The sequence below is a fragment of the Tasmannia lanceolata genome, unplaced genomic scaffold (assembly GCF_043159265.1).
Source record: "Tasmannia lanceolata isolate RefF3 unplaced genomic scaffold, GAP_Taslan_0.1 ptg000012l, whole genome shotgun sequence".
Lineage (NCBI taxonomy): Eukaryota > Viridiplantae > Streptophyta > Magnoliopsida > Canellales > Winteraceae > Tasmannia > Tasmannia lanceolata.
In genome coordinates, this window is record NW_027518689.1 from 3,874,049 (window position 1) to 3,884,413 (window position 10,365).

Below are 10,365 nucleotides of genomic sequence, written 5' to 3' on the forward strand. Positions count from 1 at the left end.
CAGACTAATGGGCAGACGAAAGTGACAAATAGAATCCTTCTTCAGGGGATTAAAAAGAGACTGGATGATAAGGCTGGCCGATGGGCAGATGAGCTTTATCATGCCCTGTGGGCGTATCGAACCACCCCCCGCACATCAACGGGAGAGTCACCATTCAACTTGTCCTTCGGGACAGAGGCGGTAATACCCGTCGATGTGGGCGCCCCATCTCCCAGAATCACAAACTTCAGCGAATAGCTCAATGATGATGGGCTTCGCACGAACCTTGACTTGCTAGAAGAAGCCCTAACGAAGTCTTTGGTATGTCTGACTCATACATCCTGATCTGGTTATACCCGGAGAAGGCATCCATGAAGCTCAGCAGCTCGTGACCTGCGGTGGCGTCAATGACCTGGTCGATTTTTGGGAGCGGATAACTGTCCTTGGGACAGGCCTTGTTCAGATCAGTGAAATCAACGCAGGTCCTCCATTTCCCATTTGTTTTCTTCACCAAGACTACGTTCGCCAACCAGTCCGGGTACTGGATTTCTCGGATGAAGTCGGCCTTTAAAAGCCTCTCCACTTCTTCTTTTATCGCCTGCCGTCTTTCGAAAGCGAAATGCCTTCTCTTTTGTTTCACTAGCCTACATGTTGAGTCAACACCGAGTCTGTGCGTGCTGATCTCCGGGTCAATGCCGGGCATATCAACGGGAGCCCATGCGAAGACATCCGCATTGTCCTAAAGAAACTCGGTCAGATGGTGTTGGATACTGCTGCTTAAAGAGGAGCCGATCTGAACGACTTTCTCATTATCGTCCGGGCTCAGCGAAACAGGAATGAGGTCTTCAGCGGATTGAGTTCCTCGAAATTCGTCTCTCAGGTCAAGCAGCTCAATTGGCAGCGACTCTATTGCATTTTTGCCTTTCAGTGCCATTGCATAGCACTCCCTGGACTGAGGTTGGTCTCCCCGAACTTCACCCACACCATTTGGCGTTATGAATTTCATCTTCTGGTGATAAGCTGAAGCCACCGCACGAATCAAGTTCTGGCCAGGCCGCCCTAGGATAGCGTTATAGACTGAAGTGGCCCTTACTACCAAGAAATTGACCATGGTGAACGCTTGACAGGGCGGTTCTCCGACAAGGACTAGGAGTTCAATCAGCCCCTCCACTTTCACAACCTGTAGACACCCACATTTTGCTTTACTTTAACCAACAATAACCTAATATATGTTTTAGGTCATTAATATCTTGATCTGACTTTACGGATCATCAATCGGGACAAAATAAGATAGGGTCACTTCATAGCCCGAACCCTGATTCCATTCCGAGACCCGATTTCCGTAAATCGTTAGATCAATGGCAGATCTTGACCTGGGTCTAACCATCCAAAACCACCTAACCTCTCCTCTCATCCTAACCATCCAAACCTCACCTAACCTCACCTAACCTCTCCTCTCATCCTAACCATCCAAACCTCACCTAACCTCACCTAACCTCACCTAACCACCTAACCTCACCTAACCTTACCTAACCTCACCTAACCTCACCTAACCTCACCTAACCACCTAACCTCACCTAACCTTACCTAACCTCACCTAACCTCACCTAACCTCCTATCCCATTCTCCTATAAATACCCTCTCATCCCACCATCCAACAAAAAGAAGAAAAAGAACCCCTCTCTTAGAAAATTCATCCCTCTCCCTCATCTCTTCAAGGGTTCGGCCATCCTTGCCGGATCGGGTGATTTTATACGTTGGGTGATATATATCAAAAGCAGTCATTATCAAGCAAGGAATCATCTTCAAGGAATTACCATCAAAGAAAAATCAAACACAAAGTGGGTTTCCAAAGAGGTAGGCATTTATTTCAATTCTATGTAGGGTCTGTTTTCATGCATATCTTTTACTTTAAAAGAAAAACCATGTTAGGAAGCATGTAGGGTCTGTTTTCCCCCTGGTTAGCCTCTGGTTAGACCCTGGTTGCACCCAGGTTCGCTGCTGGTTGCACCCAGGTTCGATGCTGGTTGCACCCTGGTTCCCTACTGATTCGCACCCTGGTTCCCTGCTGGTTGCACCCTGGTTCCCTACTGGTTCGCACCCTGGTTCCCTACTGGTTCGCACCCTGCTTCCCTGCTGGTTGCACCCTGGTTCCCTACTGGTTCGCACCCTGGTTCGATATTGGTTCGCACCCTGGTTCCCTGCTGGTTCGCACTCTGGTTAGACCCTGGTTGCACCCAGGTTCGCTGCTGGTTGCACCCAGGTTCCCTGCTGGTTGCACCCTGGTTCCCCTGCTGGTTCGCACCCTGGTTCCCTGCTGGTTCGCACCCTGGTTCCCTGCTGGTTCGCACCCTGGTGCACCCTGGTCCGCACCCTGGTTTGTACCCTGCTTCCTCCTAGTTAGACCATGGCTAGTCTCGGGTTTGCTCCTAACTTAGACCCGACTCACTTGACCCTAACCATTAACCCAATCCAACCAAGTCATATCCCAACACAATCCGAGTCGCATGTCTGAATCCATTTGGCCGAATCTCATAAGCCCGCCCACTTTGAATTCCGAAAATTCAAACCCTTGATGATTCCAATATGCTCAATTCTTTGATGCAAATTCCCAATTCCAAAATCCCATTGCTATATCAATGTTTTTGAATCTCAAGTCCAATGCTCAAATACAAACCCGATTCCTGATCCAAATACCAAACCTGTTTTCCAAAATCCAAGCAACCTCCCCAGTGGAACTACGTGTGGCTTGATCCCCATCACGGGGTACGTAGGCAATTTGGCACTCCCAAGTTCAGTCGCACCTTTCTCTATCTTTCCCATTCCCTCACACTATTCATCATCTCGATTCATCTCGTGTCTCTCGGAACCATTGGATTATGGTTTCCGTCGTAAGGACCCTTAGAGCCCAATTTAGGAACACCGGTGTCGTGTCGTGTCCTAAGTTTTAGGGAGTCTTAGGTTTTAGGGAGTCCTAGAGTTAGGAGTCCAGCCTCATCACGGACGTTTGCTATGTATAACAACCGTGCCATAGGTCTAGTTACACTAGTCACCCAATCTTTCCCTAGGACAAGCCTAGTAAACTAGGATGTAGGCAAACCTGCATTAGTCTAAGGGACCATTTGCATTTAGATGAGAATCATATAGCATCTTAGATGAAATCCTAAGATAATAAAATCCTCAACTTGAATTAAATAACTTCTCCTAAAACTGTTGAAACAGTCAATCCCGTCTAGGTCGGTGTCCTAGTTGAGTTAGGCTTAAGTAGCTTAGCTTAGGTGCACCGAACTACGTCGACTCTGATCCCAGTAAGGCTTGGGTACGTAGGCAGCTTGGATGTCTGATGGCATACCACCCGCGAGTCGGCACCACAAACAAATTGTGGTGTTTTGTATATTAATTTTCTTGTAAATGCTTAATCAAATCACTTAGGATTTTCCATGAAATTAGAATTCTAGGAGAACTTTCACTTAGAATGAATCCAGACAAATTAATAAATCAAGATACACATCTAGGATTCACATTAAAATTAGATCATAGGATGCATGTCACTTAGTTCGCACATTAACATAGAGTTGAATGAGCCATTTAAAATAAATTTAAAAGAATTAGCTTTTGGAATCGAAGACCGATTATCGGGCAGGAATGGTGCATGTGGCGGATAACTCCCCATACCTTCCATTCTCGTAACCAGGTAGCGAGTCTAGATTTCTGGTTAATTACGGGTCCTAGATCCCACATCTAGGTGGCGACTCTGTCAGTCTCTTTCGTGTGGAATTCGGATTGCCTTAGTGATCCCAAGTTCACAGGAAAGATTAATTCAAATCAATAATAAAATGCACACGCCAATCGCGTGGATACGAGAGACCAAGAGAGAGAGAGCGGCGGCTCGCGCCCCACACCCCTCTCGCGGGATCAGGGTACCACAGTTTGGCGACTCTGCTGGGGATCACCTAACTTCATTAAAATTCCAAAAGATAATTCATTTGAATTTAATTTAACTGGCTCATAAGAACTCTATCTCTTGTATACTTGTCAGATTAGTTTGTCTTGTTTTATTTTCTCATCACATTTTACTTGAGCTTAATTTAACAAAACCTGAAGGCATCATAGATTGCGCAAACATATTGCACACACTTACATCACTTGCATCTAAACCATGCATCTCACGTGCACACACATCCTATTTTAGGAACCCGGAGTGTTATCTAGCATGGTTGACTGGGATTTCATCACCTGGTGCCTCTGTGCTAGAGAAGCATTCCACCCTTAGCCTAGTACCTTTATGGTACGTAAACGGATCCCTTGTTCACGTACTGATACGCCGGACACTGGTACAGTATATCGAACATGGATTCGCGCTAAGGGAACTCTTGGCCTTACCCCTAGATTAACCCACACATGCATGTAGTATACGAACACATGTGCATCACGTGTGTGAGCCTAGTTTAGGATATCCTACCCATTGGTGTCTAGATTAGGCCGTGGTCCATCTTCCAATGGTCACGATCGGTCCTTATATACACGAACAAAGTCATGAGTCGAGATTCTCTCTCCACTCCGATAGATTAGGATTAAGGTTGATGCCTTCAGGTAACACTGATAAAATGTGAAAAAAAAAAAATTCCCTTTGAGTTAGGATATAAATCCCATCATTTCCAAAGATCTCATAGGATTAGTCATTCATGATCTATCCGTTGAAAGCAATCTTATGCTATCTCATCTAATCTTTTGATCGTGCGTCTTTCGTTCTTCTGTCATACGATTCGATCGTATCTTCATGCCATCCCCTAACTGGCAGATGCAGAATCTCACAATCTTTCGATTATGCGTTCTCATGATCTGATCATGCCTGGTCCAGATAATCCAATCTTGCTTGTACCCCTGGTCTGTTCCTCCTCTAGGGGCTACCTTTTTCAAAATTATTTTGCTAAGTCTTTCAGAGTTCACTCTCAGAATCATTGAGCTAGGGGCATTTCCCTATGCGAATCAGTCATCATTGTCCAAAATTGAAAGTATCAGCCATGATGATGTTCAGAACGAACCAGCCTTCGCCGAGCCTTCAACGCCAAACAGTTGCAGCAGTTAAAGTTTTAGTCACTTACTATTTTATGTTGAGTCAGTCATCATGGTCAGTATAATTGTTGAGTCCGGTCTTACAGTTAAAGGTCAATGCCTAGTCCAGGCAAGTTATCTTCTGTTTCCCTTTCTTATTTAGAGTTGTGAATCCTGAGCATGTTCAGGATAGGTCGTCTGATGTAATAGCTTTTCTTTAAATAAAATTTCAGTCAGTTCCAAAAAGTTCACTTGTGTCTGTTCTTAAGTGTGCTTCTGATCTTAAAATAAGACTCCCTCTTCAAATGAGGACAAAATTGACGAAACTCCACTTGAGTCACAGCAATTACTTGAACGAGAGGAGGAGCGCCAATCCCAACCTTTCAAAGATGAAATTGAAATGATAAACACTGGCACTGAAACTTTGATTCAGTGAATGCCGATTGAAAATACATTACCCTCTAAAGAGTGTGAAGAATTGATAAAATTATTTCAAGAATAAGAAGATTGTCTAGAAAAGCTACAACCGATACCAGGGGCAAGACATAGATGGAAAGCTCAAAGAAAATGAAGAAAGTGAGAAGATATATGCTATACAAGGGGCATAGAGTGGAAACAACTTTCATATTTCCAATCAATGACCTTGGTTCTCAAATTCATAAAGCCAACAAATTCAAGATGAAAAGTTCAAAAGCAAACAATGAAAAGTGATCATCAGATATCGAGAGTACGAATCTATAGATGGAGGATGTCAAAGAACAAGTTTCGCTCTATGAAAGTCAAAAGCACGTATTAGAATCTTGAAAGAAGAAGATCCATTATCTCTTACCTGGAAATGCCGTCAAACTCCGCGAAAAAAAAAAACAAAAGAGAAAAAAAAATAATCAGTACCAGAGGGACTCTAGTAACCTAGATCGATTCCCAATCTGAACATCGAAAGGCCTCCTTTGGCCGATTAAATCCCAAAATCAAAACCCAATGTCAAAAGAATACCGATTTGCAAACCCTTCGAGCCTAAATCAAATTTTCTTGAAAACCCATCAAACTTGGGGCATTCCCCCGAACTACGCGAGACCTGATCCCTATACTGGGGTACGTAGGCAACTCGGTTGAACCGAGTTCGGTCGATTCAAAAAGGAAAAGAAATTCAATCCTTTCAAAAAAAAAAGAGAGGGACAAGTTCCAAAAGAAGAGAAGTTAATTGTTCCAGAAAGAAAAGAAAAAAGGAAAAAAATCAATTAACCTTCAAACAATTGATCTTCAAACTAGGGGCATTCGCCTTGACCTACACACGACCTGATTCCTACCTTGGGATATGTAGGCAACCTGTTCACAGGTTCGGTCGAAATCTTTGTTGAACCTTAAGCCATTCTTTGAAAAGCCCTATCCTACCTATAAAGTCCTTCTGGTGTTCAGAACTAATGAGCTAGGTCCCGAGACACAATAAAAAAAAATGATGAATAAGAAAACGAACGGAGTTTGAAGATCTGCTAGACTGAAAACCTGAAAGGGCGGTCTAGGCAAAATTTAAGATCATTCCCCTGCTAAGTTGAAAACCCGAAAGGGCGGCTTAGGCAAAAGCTAAGGGGATAGCCTGCTGGATCGAAAACCTAGAATGGTGGTTCAGGCAAAAGTTAAGGCTAGCGCGGTCCGCCAAGTTAAAAACCCCGAAGAGGTGACTTGGTCACGGTAAGAGAATCATTATAAGAAGGCTACAGCTGGTATCAAGACTGAAGATCAACTGAAGTTCAAGCAAATTCAAGTGATATCCTCAAAACTGGGGGCATTGAAGCTAAGCAATCTTAGGGGGCGTAATTAAATCCTTGAGGCATTACTGTTTTAAGGAAAAAGTCCAGTGTTTACCAATTGAAAAACTATTCCTCGAAAGGATAGACTTACCAAACAAAATATTAACTAAGTCAGAAGCATCACTGTGTCTGTCAGTGTAGTCAGTCAATCTTTGTTATTCTAAGTTCACTCATTCAGAGCTCCTCAGTCCTTTGAGTAGTGCCTTTTATCTAAGTTTTCTCTTTAGAAAGAGTCGATCATTGTCCAGTTAGTCAAATGTTACAGCTGTCTCGGTAAAAGATGCCTGGTGTATCTAACCCCCTGCAATCGTTCCAGAGCTAAGTTAATCCGCATGCAAGGATTTCAAAAAACAAAAAAAATCTAATCTTACATCAAATTCAAGCTCATGAAAAATCTCTAAATTCTTCAAGCCCGTTTGAGAACGGTCTCTCTTTTCTTTGAGTCCATACAACTATGGTCTCTTATCCTCTTTGAACATCATACATCTATGATGTCTCATTTCCTTGGAATCCGTACAAATACGGTATTTCATTCTCTTCGAGTCCATACAACTATGGTCTCTTATCCCCTTTGAACATCATACAACTATGATGTCTCATTTCCTTGGAATCCGTACAAATACGGTATTTCATTCTCTTCGAGTCCATAGAACTATGGTCTCTTATACCCTTTGAACATCATACAACTATGATGTCTCATTTCCTTGGAATCCGTACAAATACGGTATTTCATTCTCTTCGAGTCCATAGAACTATGGTCTCTTATACCCTTTGAACATCATACAACTATGATGTCTCATTTCCTTGGAATCCGTACAAATACGGTATTTCATTCTCTTCGAGTCCATACAACTATGGTCTCTTATCCCCTTTGAACATCATACAACTATGATGTCTCATTTCCTTGGAATCCGTACAAATACGGTATTTCATTCTCTTCAAGTCCATACAACTATGGTCTCTTATCCTCTTTGAACATCATACAACTATGATGTCTCATTTCCTTGGAATCCGTACAAATACGGTATTTTATTCTCTTCGAGTCCATACAACTTTGATCTCTTATCCCCTTTGAACATCATACAACTATGATGTCTCATTTCCTTGGAATCCGTACAAATACGGTATTTCATTCTCTTCGAGTCCATACAACTATGGTCTCTTATACCCTTTGAACATCATACAACTATGATGTCTCATTTCCTTTGAATCCGTATAAATACGGTATTTCATCTTGCCCAAGCCCATTCAAAAATGATGCTGCGTTTTCATTAAGAATCTTTCAAAAGTCATCCATTATTCTCTCTGAGACCATTTGAAAATGACGTCTCATTTCCTCTGAAGCTGTTCAAAAGCGATATTCCTTTCCCTCCGAAAATCCATTTGAAAATGGTATCCCATTTCTCTCGTTGCCAGCGGCACCGCAGCGGGTTTGTTTTATTGCATTCCAATTCTAGGATTTCATCTAAGGTCTTGCATTATATTAGGTTGCATTGTGTTTAGGGGGTTCCTTTGTCGATTAAAGTTACGCAAAATGGTTCTGTCATTTTAACTTTGGTATTCGATGACTACGTCGTCTCTACCAAAGAGGGGCATCTGTAGACACCCACATTTTGCTTTACTTTAACCAACAATAACCTAATATATGTTTTAGGTCATTAATATCTTGATCTGACTTTACGGATCATCAATCGGGACAAAATAAGATAGGGTCACTTCATAGCCCGAACCCTGATTCCATTCCGAGACCCGATTTCCGTAAATCGTTAGATCAATGGCAGATCTTGACCTGGGTCTAACCATCCAAAACCACCTAACCTCTCCTCTCATCCTAACCATCCAAACCTCACCTAACCTCACCTAACCTCTCCTCTCATCCTAACCATCCAAACCTCACCTAACCTCACCTAACCTCACCTAACCACCTAACCTCACCTAACCTTACCTAACCTCACCTAACCTCACCTAACCTCACCTAACCACCTAACCTCACCTAACCTTACCTAACCTCACCTAACCTCACCTAACCTCCTATCCCATTCTCCTATAAATACCCTCTCATCCCACCATCCAACAAAAAGAAGAAAAAGAACCCCTCTCTTAGAAAATTCATCCCTCTCCCTCATCTCTTCAAGGGTTCGGCCATCCTTGCCGGATCGGGTGATTTTATACGTTGGGTGATATATATCAAAAGCAGTCATTATCAAGCAAGGAATCATCTTCAAGGAATTACCATCAAAGAAAAATCAAACACAAAGTGGGTTTCCAAAGAGGTAGGCATTTATTTCAATTCTATGTAGGGTCTGTTTTCATGCATATCTTTTACTTTAAAAGAAAAACCATGTTAGGAAGCATGTAGGGTCTGTTTTCCCCCTGGTTAGCCTCTGGTTAGACCCTGGTTGCACCCAGGTTCGCTGCTGGTTGCACCCAGGTTCGATGCTGGTTGCACCCTGGTTCCCTACTGATTCGCACCCTGGTTCCCTGCTGGTTGCACCCTGGTTCCCTACTGGTTCGCACCCTGGTTCCCTACTGGTTCGCACCCTGCTTCCCTGCTGGTTGCACCCTGGTTCCCTACTGGTTCGCACCCTGGTTCGATATTGGTTCGCACCCTGGTTCCCTGCTGGTTCGCACTCTGGTTAGACCCTGGTTGCACCCAGGTTCGCTGCTGGTTGCACCCAGGTTCCCTGCTGGTTGCACCCTGGTTCCCCTGCTGGTTCGCACCCTGGTTCCCTGCTGGTTCGCACCCTGGTTCCCTGCTGGTTCGCACCCTGGTGCACCCTGGTCCGCACCCTGGTTTGTACCCTGCTTCCTCCTAGTTAGACCATGGCTAGTCTCGGGTTTGCTCCTAACTTAGACCCGACTCACTTGACCCTAACCATTAACCCAATCCAACCAAGTCATATCCCAACACAATCCGAGTCGCATGTCTGAATCCATTTGGCCGAATCTCATAAGCCCGCCCACTTTGAATTCCGAAAATTCAAACCCTTGATGATTCCAATATGCTCAATTCTTTGATGCAAATTCCCAATTCCAAAATCCCATTGCTATATCAATGTTTTTGAATCTCAAGTCCAATGCTCAAATACAAACCCGATTCCTGATCCAAATACCAAACCTGTTTTCCAAAATCCAAGCAACCTCCCCAGTGGAACTACGTGTGGCTTGAACCCCATCACGGGGTACGTAGGCAATTTGGCACTCCCAAGTTCAGTCGCACCTTTCTCTATCTTTCCCATTCCCTCACACTATTCATCATCTCGATTCATCTCGTGTCTCTCGGAACCATTGGATTATGGTTTCCGTCGTAAGGACCCTTAGAGCCCAATTTAGGAACACCGGTGTCGTGTCGTGTCCTAAGTTTTAGGGAGTCTTAGGTTTTAGGGAGTCCTAGAGTTAGGAGTCCAGCCTCATCACGGACGTTTGCTATGTATAGCAACCGTGCCATAGGTCTAGTTACACTAGTCACCCAATCTTTCCCTAGGACAAGCCTAGTAAACTAGGATGTAGGCAAACCTGCATT

The 10,365-nt window shown here is 43.7% G+C and overlaps 1 long non-coding RNA gene across 1 annotated transcript; it reads left to right on the forward strand.

Moving 5' to 3' along the window:
- The first annotated feature begins 1,249 nt into the window (after positions 1-1,249).
- On the forward strand, positions 1,250-5,280 carry LOC143887556 (uncharacterized). Its single transcript, XR_013254241.1, has 2 exons — positions 1,250-1,836; positions 4,781-5,280. It is a non-coding gene; the product is annotated as an uncharacterized LOC143887556 (long non-coding RNA).
- The last annotated feature ends 5,085 nt before the right edge of the window (positions 5,281-10,365 follow it).